The 10,879-nt window shown below is 38.4% G+C and overlaps 1 long non-coding RNA gene across 2 annotated transcripts; it reads left to right on the top strand.

Annotated features, from left to right (window-relative positions):
* The first annotated feature begins 5,293 nt into the window (after positions 1-5,293).
* Positions 5,294-10,213, top strand: LOC113061279 (uncharacterized). 2 transcript variants are annotated; one of them, XR_003278339.1, is made up of 3 exons: positions 5,294-5,762; positions 8,998-9,100; positions 9,855-10,213. It is a non-coding gene; the product is annotated as an uncharacterized LOC113061279 (long non-coding RNA). The 2 variants fall into 2 exon arrangements; XR_003278338.1 differs by lacking the exon at positions 5,294-5,762 and adding an exon at positions 8,730-8,762.
* Positions 10,214-10,879: the final 666 nt, after the last annotated feature.

Here is a 10,879-nt window from a genome sequence, read left to right as displayed (position 1 = left end):
GAGAGAAATTTGTGCTGCCAACAATTGATGACATTCTTCCTAGGCTAGCACACGCCAAAGTTTTCTCACTTCTCGATGCAGCTAGTGGCTTCTGGCAGCTTCCTCTGGATGTGGATTGTGCTAAACTGACAACATTCATTACACCTTTTGGAAGATATTTTTTCCGCAGGCTACCGTTTGGGATCACCAGCGCGCCCGAAATCTTTCAACGGGAAATGTCAGTCATCCTCAAAGACCTGGAAGGAGTTGCAGTTTTTATGGACGATATTTTAGTATTTAGCACCACTCCAGATGAACACGAGCAGCGACTGCAGAGGGCTCTGGAAGCCATTGACCGGGCTGGTCTCAAGCTGAACACAGAAAAATGCCTGTTACGTCAGAGTCAACTCCGGTACTTGGGACATGTCATAGACAAGGAGGGCATCCGCCCAGACACAGCCAAAATTGAAGCCATCACTTACCTTGAAAAGCCGAAGAACGTTTCAGAGCTACGGAGAATGCTAGGAATGATTCATTACCTGGGCAGGTATGTTCCTCATCTCTCAGAGGTTATTCGACCTCTCAATGAGCTGTTGAAACGTGATGTAGTATGGTACTGGGGTGCTGTACAAGAGGAGGCCTTTGAAAATGTGAAACGCCTAATCACAAAAGCTCCTGTGCTAGCATTCTACGATGTCACAAAGCCCACAGTCGTCAGTGCAGATGCAAGCAGCTACGGTCTGGGGGGCGTTTTGCTGCAGGACCATGATGGAAAACTGAAACCAGTGGCTTACTGTTCCAGGGTGCTGACCGATGCTGAAAAAAGGTACGCCCAGATCGAAAAAGAGTGCCTGGCGGCTGTGTGGTCCTGTGAAAAATTCTCACGTTTTTTGTATGGATTGGAAAGTTTCATCCTGCAAACCGACCATAAGCCACTAATTCCTCTGATCAATGCAAAGGATCTTGATTCAGTTCCACTGAGATGTCAAAGACTGTTGCTGCGGATGATGCGTTACAATCCTGTCGCACAATATGTACCTGGCAAACAACTGGTGGTCGCTGATACGCTTTCACGACACCCTCAGTCAACCATTTCATCAGTGGTCTCTGAATTAGTGCAAGAAGTGGAAGCCTATGAGAATGCAGTCAGTGGTGCATGGCCAATTTCTCCCACAAAGCTGGAATCTGTGAAAAGAGAGACAGAGATGGATTTTGAGCTACAAAAGGTGAGGCAGTATGTGACTGATGGCTGGCCCAGATATGCAGCTAATGTCCCTCAAGTCTTGAAATCATACTACAGTGCACGTCATCACTTGTCAATTTTCCAGGACCTTGTGCTTTATGATGACAGGATCATAATTCCCCAAAATATGAGGTCTGACATACTGCAAAGATTGCACAGTGGTCACCAAGGCATTGTGAAATGTAGAGAGAGAGCCAGATGTAGTGTGTGGTGGCCAGGCTTAAGTCAGGAAATCCAGCAGCTAGTTAACAGCTGCAAGGACTGTCTGGAATCAAGACCCACCCAAAGGAAGGAGCCACTTTTAACCACTCCACTGCCAGACCGTCCATGGGAGAGAATTGGCGCTGATATCTGCGAAGTGAATAAGCAACATTACTTGGTAGTCGTGGACTATTTTTCAAGATATATTGATATTGCTCACCTTCAAAACTTGTCAGGTGAAACAACACGTGCTTGCTTGAAGAACATGTTTGCACGATGGGGCTGTCCCAACATTCTCTTTACTGACAATGGCCCACAGTTTTGTGGAAGTGCTTTCAAAGACTTTGCTAGAAACTATGATTTTCAGCACATTACTTCAAGCCCTTATTATGCCCAGTCAAATGGAGAAGCTGAAAGGGCAGTGCAAACAGCTAAAAGGATTCTGAAACAGTCTGACCCATTCATCGCGTTGATGAGCTACAGATCCACTCCCCTTCAAGCTACAGGCGCAAGTCCAGCACAGCTGATGATGGGAAGGCAAATAAGAACTACAGTTCCCACATTGGAGTCACACCTGCGACCTGAATGGCCCGATCTGCGTCGAGTGAGAAAGGCTGATCAAAAGGCAAAAAGGACCTACAGGAAGTATTACAACAAAAGAAACAGTGTTAGAACATTACCAGAAATTCCACCTGGAACTCCTGTTGCAGTCAAGCTGGATGCTGAAAGAGGTTGGATAAGATCCGGGACTATTCTCAGAAAGTGTGAATCGCCACGGTCTTACCTCATCCAATCTGAAACTGGAGTACTCCGACGAAATCGACGACACCTGATGCCTACAGTCAGTGACACTGAACCAGCATCTAATTCAGTTCAACCAACTCAAAACGAAGTTCATGGTCAGGATCAACTTGCAACTAAGCCTGATAACGTCCCAGACAGTTCAGTGCAGTATGAACAACCAGGAACTGATCTACCTGAGTCTGATTCCAGTCACACTACAATCAGTTCACCTAAAAGGGTGCAAACAAGGTCTGGACGAATTGTCACAACTCCTAAGAGATACAAGGACTTTGCAAGATAAAAGAAGACATTCATGAAGAAAAGATAAAACAAATGTTGTTTTCTGACTACAGTAATTTCACAGTTCAATGTTACATTTGTTAAGTAACTCATTAGGAAGGGAGATGTGATATAAAACAGTTTAATGTTGTTATAGGTAATACGTCTTTAATCCATAAGGTGGCGACCAAGTGTTTTCTAAGAGTGAAGTTGCAGATATGAAAAGAACTCGCTACTGCCAGTTCCTGAGAGCAGTCACATTGTGCTTGCATGTACAGTCAAAAGTTCGATGTTAATAAAGCTCAGACTTTGAGGAAACTAAGTTGCTTTATTGAAACATCACAACAACGAGGTGTTCCCCATAGCGGCTCCTAGAGGACGCAGTTCGAAGTTCCCTTGAAAGCATGGTTACATTCGGAACCTGAGACGTTTTCGTTGACTAAAATTAGACGAAAATAGGATAATTCTGACTAAAATAAAACTCAAATGCTCACACTTTTAGTTGACTGAAATGTAATACTAGAATAAAAAGAGTATGAACGTGATTAAAATTAATAAAAAAATGACAGCTTTACACAAAGACTAGACTAAAGCTAAAATTAAAACAGGCTGCCAAAATCAACACTACTTGAGCATCAGCTTGATGAATGCCTTAAAGGGAGAGTTGTGTCTTGTCATTTCTCAAGGATCACATTTGCAAGAATATTCACACAGCTCTTTCCAATACAGTGACAGTTTATAATTATAAAAAAAAGAAAAAACAAAATCCCCATAAAATATGTTTCAATGTTTCTTCATCTTACTCATTTGAAATAACTTAAGGGTAAGTAAATAATGGCAACTTGAGGTGAATGTTTCATAAAAAACAAATCCTCCCATATACAATACTAGTATAAGAACTACATCATCTTGTAAGGTGCATATCATTTTGGTTGCCAGAGTTTCTTGTCTTAATAATCTCCTTTCAGGACTTTGCACTCAACCTCTTTCTGACCCACATGCTGAAATTCATCAGTTTCTTTAACAATCAATAGATACTCATTACATCAGCGAAACAGAGCTAAGAGCAGCCGGGTGAGACAAGGTCCGCTCATTCAGCCTAATTTGCTTTTCAATACCTCACTGTGGGTAGAGCCTGCGGTCTACAGACCGTTTGTCTAAATGTCAGCGAAAAGGAAAAACTAATGGATGCGGGAGCGTGTCACACGAATCGACATGGCGAAACATTGCTGTCTAGGACACTATCTGTGACAAGGGCAGCCAGCAGGGGTAAGGGCAGTGATAAAGATGAGGGAGGATGTTTCTATTGTCTAATTTTGTTTAAAATAGAAAACCAGTGTCCCTGTGTAGATCCTCGGATCTCTTCAAATATAAAAACTGTATTTGCTCATATTTTCACTGGAGCAAAAAAGAGATTGTGAGCATAATTTTAGAATAAGATCTTTTTAAAAGTACAATATAAACACATATCTTTAAATAATAATAGTTTTTTTTCTTAACAGAAGCTGGGTTTCAAAGAGTTATAATAAATATCTGCTGTTCCTGTACGCTATCTGCTTTTTTAAATACTGTACACACACACACACACACACACACACACACACACACACACACACACACACACACACACACACACACACACACACACACACATATATATATATATATATATATATATATGTATGTATACACAGTGGGGCTCGAAAGTTTGGGAACCCTTTGCAGAATCTGTGAAAATGCGAGTCATTTTCAAAAAATAAGAGAGATCATACTAAATGCACGTTATATTTTATTTTGTACTGTCCTGAGTAAGATATTGTCCATAAAATATATTAACATTTAGTCCACAAGACAAATCTCAAACACAACTATTTAAAAAGATTGAAACATTCACTTATGCTCCAGAAGGAAACAAGATGCAATAAGATAATTTTCAATAATATGAAAATTTTTTAACATGATGAAGATGGCCAAATTTGTCTTATTTTGTTGAAATATATATATATATATATATATATATATATATATATATATATATATATATATATTTCATTTAGTTCTGCCCTTCGTAAGCAACAGAAGATACTTGTATGTTTCCCGGTACACAAATTAAGTACATTTACCTTGATCTTCAAATTCCAAAAGTTTTCACCCCCAGCTCTTAATGCATCTTGTTTCCTTCTGGAGCATCAGTGAATGTTTGAATCTTTTTAAATAGTTGTGTTTGAGTACCTCAAATGTCCTCAGTCTGAAAAGATGCATCTCAAAATCATAAAGTAACTGCTGGAAAGGGTTCAAGATATGCAAAGATGCTGGAAAACTGAAGAATCTACAGGACCTTAAATATTTTTTTGAAGGACGCTGCTCAGTTTAACTGTTCAGAACAAACAAGGGACTCATGCTCAACCATCACAAAAAAGAAAGACAGTCGAGGATCATCAGGTAATAGAACAATTGGGTTCCCAAGTTGGGTTGTTTTAATAATTTCAGCAATTTTTTTGTCTTGTGGACTAAATGTTAATATCTCTTATGTACAATATCTTACTCAGGACAGTACTAAATAAAAATAACATGCATTTAGTATGATCTCTCTTATTTTTTGAAAATTACTGCAAGGGGTGCCCAAACTTTCGAGCCCCACTGTATATATATATATATATATATATATATATATATATATATATATATATATATATATATATATATATATATATATATATATATGTGTGTGTGTGTGTGTGTGTAGCCCTGCGCAAAATTTCTATAAATTAGAGTATAAAAGATCATTATCAGTATAACCCACACACATAGAAAAGTTTATAAATGGAGTTCATAAATAGTTAAAATTGGGTAAAAGGTGTGCTGGTTAAAAGTATAAATATAATATGTAGAGTTTAATAAATAAGGATATTTACAGTTAAAGTTAACTTCATATAAGTTTTTTTGTTTCATTTGAGAGAAAAGTAAAGAAGAAGAAACTGTGTTTATCTGTGTAACCTAATCTGTTACCTGTTACCTGTCAATCATTTAATTCCCGTTTTGCTTTTGGTTGTGTTAGTACTTGAGCCAATTAGAGTAACATCATTGTGTAAGGGGCGGGACTATTGGACAGGTTTGTGTGAGGAGTAGTGAGCACGTATGGAAAACGGAGAACAGACGCTATAATGAGAGCGCTAATGAAGGAGGAGGCATCGTGGTGTGGGTAGCATTAATGTTTTTATGAAGGTCGACTACTCGTGGTCCTTGCAACAAAAAACTTTGGTGTGACCTGCAAGAGGTGAATATGATTGTGTATGCCTGTAATTTTGTGCTATATCGAACTGTTATAGTTAAGAGACTGGATGTATAATGTAATTTGTGACATGCTAATTAGCGGTAGCATCCTGTGCCAATGTGCTCATATGTTTTAGTAGTAGTTTTAGCATTGTGATATGTCTAAAGCTGAAGCAAAGCTAACGCTAATTCAATAAGAAATAGTGTTTGATAATGTGGCTCAATTCAAATGATATGCCCTAAGGACGTTGGTGAGCGAGAGACTGGTTTTCCAACCGAAGGCCCGAGAGGCATCCAGTAGTGATGTGTCGTTCTTGAACGATTCGTTCATTTTGAACGAATCTTTAATGTGACTCGGGAAGAACGAGTCGTCTCGGGGAGTGATTCGTTCAGTGGCGCATGCGCATTATTCTATGGGTTCTGTTCTAGTAGTAGTAATTCACCTGTCATTCAATGCAGTCTTGAGCCGGAAAGAGAATTGATTAGTTCATAGTTCGAGTCTATCGGGTTTTTGACTCGTTCCTCAATCACGTGACAGCCCAATACGTTAAACCCAATGCAGCATGAGCCGGAAAGAGAATTGATTAGTTCATAGTTCGAGTCTATCGGGTTTTTGACTCGTTCCTCAATCACGTGACAGCCCAATACGTTAAACCCAATGCAATTTGAGCCGGAAAGAGAATTGATTAGTTCATCTCACGAGTCTTCGGGTCGAGTCATTCCTTAATCACGTGACAGACCCATACGCTAAAACCATAGACACTGACAGTAAAAGAATGCAGATAATTGAATAGTTCATCTTTCGGTTCTTCGGGTTTTTCGTTCTTTTGTACTGTGTGACAACATTGGCTAGAGTAATTAGTTCATTTACAACTTTCCTTACAAAATGGGTGCGTAGTACTTATTTATTATTAGTATTATTTACTCTTACAGTAACGTGATGCATTTCTGGTTTCAAATTGTTGTTTTTAATTTCTGTCATGGTGGTACTTTTCCATAACACTGAATGTGGAAATAAAGAGTTGGTTATGCTTAAAATGTTGATCTTTTTTTCTGTCTGTTTGTTTTTGTTTAGTTGTGCAGTTATTAAATCAGATTGTCTGTGTAAACCATACTTTTGTAACATATGACACTTTATAAACATTAAAAACACTGTACATACTTTTGAATAGTTGTTTATTGTTTATTACAGAAAAGCTTTTTAACAAAGAGGACAACTATTCCAAAATAAATTAAAATAATAAAAATGTAAATAATTAAAAATGAAATTAAAATGAAAAGATAATAAAGCCACAGGGTCTAATAACCTTAACAAATGAACTTTAAAAGTACAATATATAAAAAAAGAAAAACTAAATATTGCACAACAAGCTATTCCCAAAATAATTTTAAACCATTTGAATAAAAAATAAATGAAAATTAAGAGATACTAAAGCTATGGAGCCTTATAACAATAACAAATTACCTTTTAAAATCACAACAACAAAAATATTGCACAACAAGCTAGTCTTTTTCTAAATAAATAAAAATAAATAAGCTTTAAAATAAATAACACACTATGGCTATATTTTTAGGACTTGCTTTAAGGCATGTTTACATTATTAAAAAAACAACAAGCTCCCTGACCTTGGATGGGCTGAGTCTGTGAGTTCTTCTATCTGAGATAATCTGCCCAGTTTTAGAAAAAAAAAATTCAGATGGCACGGATGTGGCCACAATGCAAAGTCTTGTCTTTGTGACTTCAGAAAGGCTTGTGTATACTGGTGAACATCTCCTCCACCAGGCCAGAGGGTCTGATGTGCGGGGTAAGAGTGGCTCTGCAAGGTTGGCCATCATAGCATCTGAGGTCTCAGAAGAGGTAGCAGAAGGCCTCAAACTTGCTACCCTTTCGTCAAAGTCTTCCCAAAACATGGCCCCTGTACTGGCAGTGCACCAGGATCTGAAACTCCTCACTCTGAGCTGGGTTAAAACTGTTAAAGCTGAAGTTATCATAACCTTAATGTCTTTAACATTTGTCTTTAACATTAATAATTCAAATTCAAAATGTTATTTGCTTTTAATGTATGTCATTATGTCCTTTTTTGAGCAATCTTCTTATACATATATTACACCAATATGTCAAGTCTGCCTAGGAAAAGCAATTATTATACCAGCAAACTCAAAATTGGAGTAAAAATGAACAAACTAGTCTATAAATACTTTTTATTGTAAGCTTGGATTATTATATTATTATATAGCCTAGTGTTTATTTACCGATAGACAGTCAAGAAGACAAATTAATCAAAATTTTATTTATAACAGGGTTTTATTTATTTATAAAATAATAACAAACCACAGATCCTCAACAAACAGTAACAAAAACACAGTGACAAATGTCAGAAATAGCGCATGGGGCTGTCACGTGATTAAGGAACGAGTCAAACTCGACCCGAAAGACTCATGAGATGAACTAATCAATTCTCTTTCCGGCTCGAGACCGCATTGGTTTCGCGTATGGGGCTGTCACGTGATTAAGGAACGAGTCAAACTCGACCCGAAAGACTCATGAGATGAACTAATCAATTCTCTTTCCGGCTCAAGACCGCGTTAGTTTTGCGTATGGGGCTGTCACGTGATTAAGGAACGAGTCAAACTCGACCCGATAGACTCATGAGATGAACTAATCAATTCTCTTTCCGGCTCAAGACCGCGTTAGTTTCGCGTATGGGTCTGTCACGTGATTAAGGAACGAGTCAAACTCGACCCGAAAGACTCATGAGATGAACTAATCAATTCTCTTTCCGGCTCAAGACCGCGTTAGTTTTGCGTATGGGGCTGTCACGTGATTAAGGAACGAGTCAAACTCGACCCGAGACTCATGAGATGAACTAATCAATTCTCTTTCCGGCTCAAGACCGCGTTAGTTTTGCGTATGGGGCTGTCACGTGATTAAGGAATGACTTAAACCTGAAGACTTCTTGTCAGATAAGAGGTGAGATGAGCTAATCACAGACTGAAGACCCAGGTAAAGAATGAGTATTTTTTTCTTTATCTCATAGCATTTTATTTTTGTATTGTTTGTCGTGTGATCATCTTTGCGTAAGTACTAGATGTGTTGGGGAGGTAGCACTTAATATTTTAATAACATTTTGCTAAAATGAACGAAATGAACGAAATGACTCGAAAAAAGATTCGTTCATTTTGCTGAACGAGACTCAAAAGTCCGAGTCGGTAAAATGATCCGAACTTCCCATCACTAGCATCCAGCTGCAGCCCCGCAGACTCACATCTTGCTAGACACCAGTGGATGGACAGCAGACGTCATTTCCGTATCGTCATTCACTTTTCAAATTGACGTCAGCGGTAAGAAAAAATAATAAACTGTTGATGATTTATAGGTCATGTCAGAATTCAAATGCACAAACTAGCTAGTTAAAAAAAACGTCTTGTTTTCAAGGTACTGTGTCTTGTTTTTTTAAAGGTATAAGTGAACTCTGGTGTGCCTCAATTCTAGAGCTAACGTTAGGTTGCTACAATAGATTTTCCAATTAAATCGTTCTTTGAGTGGTATGATTTAATATTGTAAAAATGTTTTTTATTCACTTGGATGTGTGAAGATTGTACCCAGTTAACGAGATCTCTTAGAACAGTGTTGGTAGAGAATAGTCTAAAATGCTAGGTTGTCTATGCACACGAGAGTTTGCTAGCTAACTATTTTTTTTTGTTTTGTTTTTTTTAGTTGAAGTAGTACTTTTCCCTATGCAGGTGTAAATGTCTAATGTTTAATATGTTTATGATGATGTTTAAAGCGCTTTGGTGGCCATGGGTCTGTTGAAAGCGCTATAAGCCTAAATGCAGTCCATTTACCATTTTACATATTTTGTATAGGAGAATGTTAACATTTTATATAAGTTTTTGTTACAACACTATTTTTTACAGTCCATCTACCACACACAACTTTTCACCTACATTATCAGTTCCTTTTTTTTTTTTTTTTTTTAAAGTTATTAATTGGATTTTTGTAAACTCTTATGAATTACAAGGTACTACCGGTATTTCATATGTGTCACTATACTTATTACGTAAACAATCTATTAATACTACCCTCTTCTTTTAGGCAAATCGCATTAGTGTGCGTAAAGGGACGGAGCTACCACCAATACAGAAATACACAGAGTGCTGCAGCCGGTATCACTGCCCGCTGTGCAATTCAAACACAGTGGGGTACTGTGGAAACAGAAGACGTGGAGACCTGCGAGGGTTTTATAGAGACCCTGAATTTCCTGAGCATTGCCCAGACTGCCAGTTTTAGGGGGCAGGATAGAGGTGTGGTGTGCACAGTGTGCAATAGTTTATTTGGAACTGTTCATGTTTTATTTCCTCTTGAAATAGGGACTTCCCCCACAACCTTAAAGGGGGGGTGAAATGCTATTTCATGCATACTGAGTTTTTTACACTGTTAAAGAGTTGGATTCCCATGCTAAACATGGACAAAGTTTCAAAAATTAAGTTGTACGTTTGAAGGAGTATTTTTGTTCCAAAAAAACCTCTTCCGGTCTGTCACAAGTTTTTTTCGAGTATGGCTCTGTGTGACGTTAGATGGAGCGGAATTTCCTTATATGGGTCCTAAGGCACTTCTGCCAGAAGAGCGCGCGCTCCCGTATAGCAGAGCACTGAGAGGCTGAGCACAGCCTGATCAGAGCGAGAGCCTCGCGAAAAGTCACAAAAGAAGTGTGTTTTTGGTTGCCAGGGCAAGACAACCCTGCACAGATTACCAAAAGAGAAACAGCATTAAGGGACCAGTGGATGGAGTTTATTTTTACAGAGCATCAACGGAGTTGTGCAAGTGTTTTTGTTTTGTTTTGTTATTTCTTAAAGGGGGGGTGAAATGCTCGTTTTCACTCAATATCCTATTAATCTTGAGTACCTATAGAGTAGTACTGCATACTTCATAACTCCAAAAAGTCTTTAGTTTTATTATATTCATAAGAGAAAGATAGTCTGTACCGATTTTTCCCGGAAAAACACGAGCGCCCAGAGGCGTGACGTGTGGGCGGAGCTAAAGAATCACGAGCGCCAGTAGGATTTTGTGTTGAGCGCGTCTGGAAGCTGTGACACAGATCCAGAGGCTGAAATTTAACA

Source organism: Carassius auratus, chromosome 43 (assembly GCF_003368295.1).
Source record: "Carassius auratus strain Wakin chromosome 43, ASM336829v1, whole genome shotgun sequence".
NCBI lineage: Eukaryota > Metazoa > Chordata > Actinopteri > Cypriniformes > Cyprinidae > Carassius > Carassius auratus.
The sequence above is the reverse complement of the archived record's forward strand: the minus strand, read 5'-3'. Positions and strand labels throughout refer to the sequence as shown.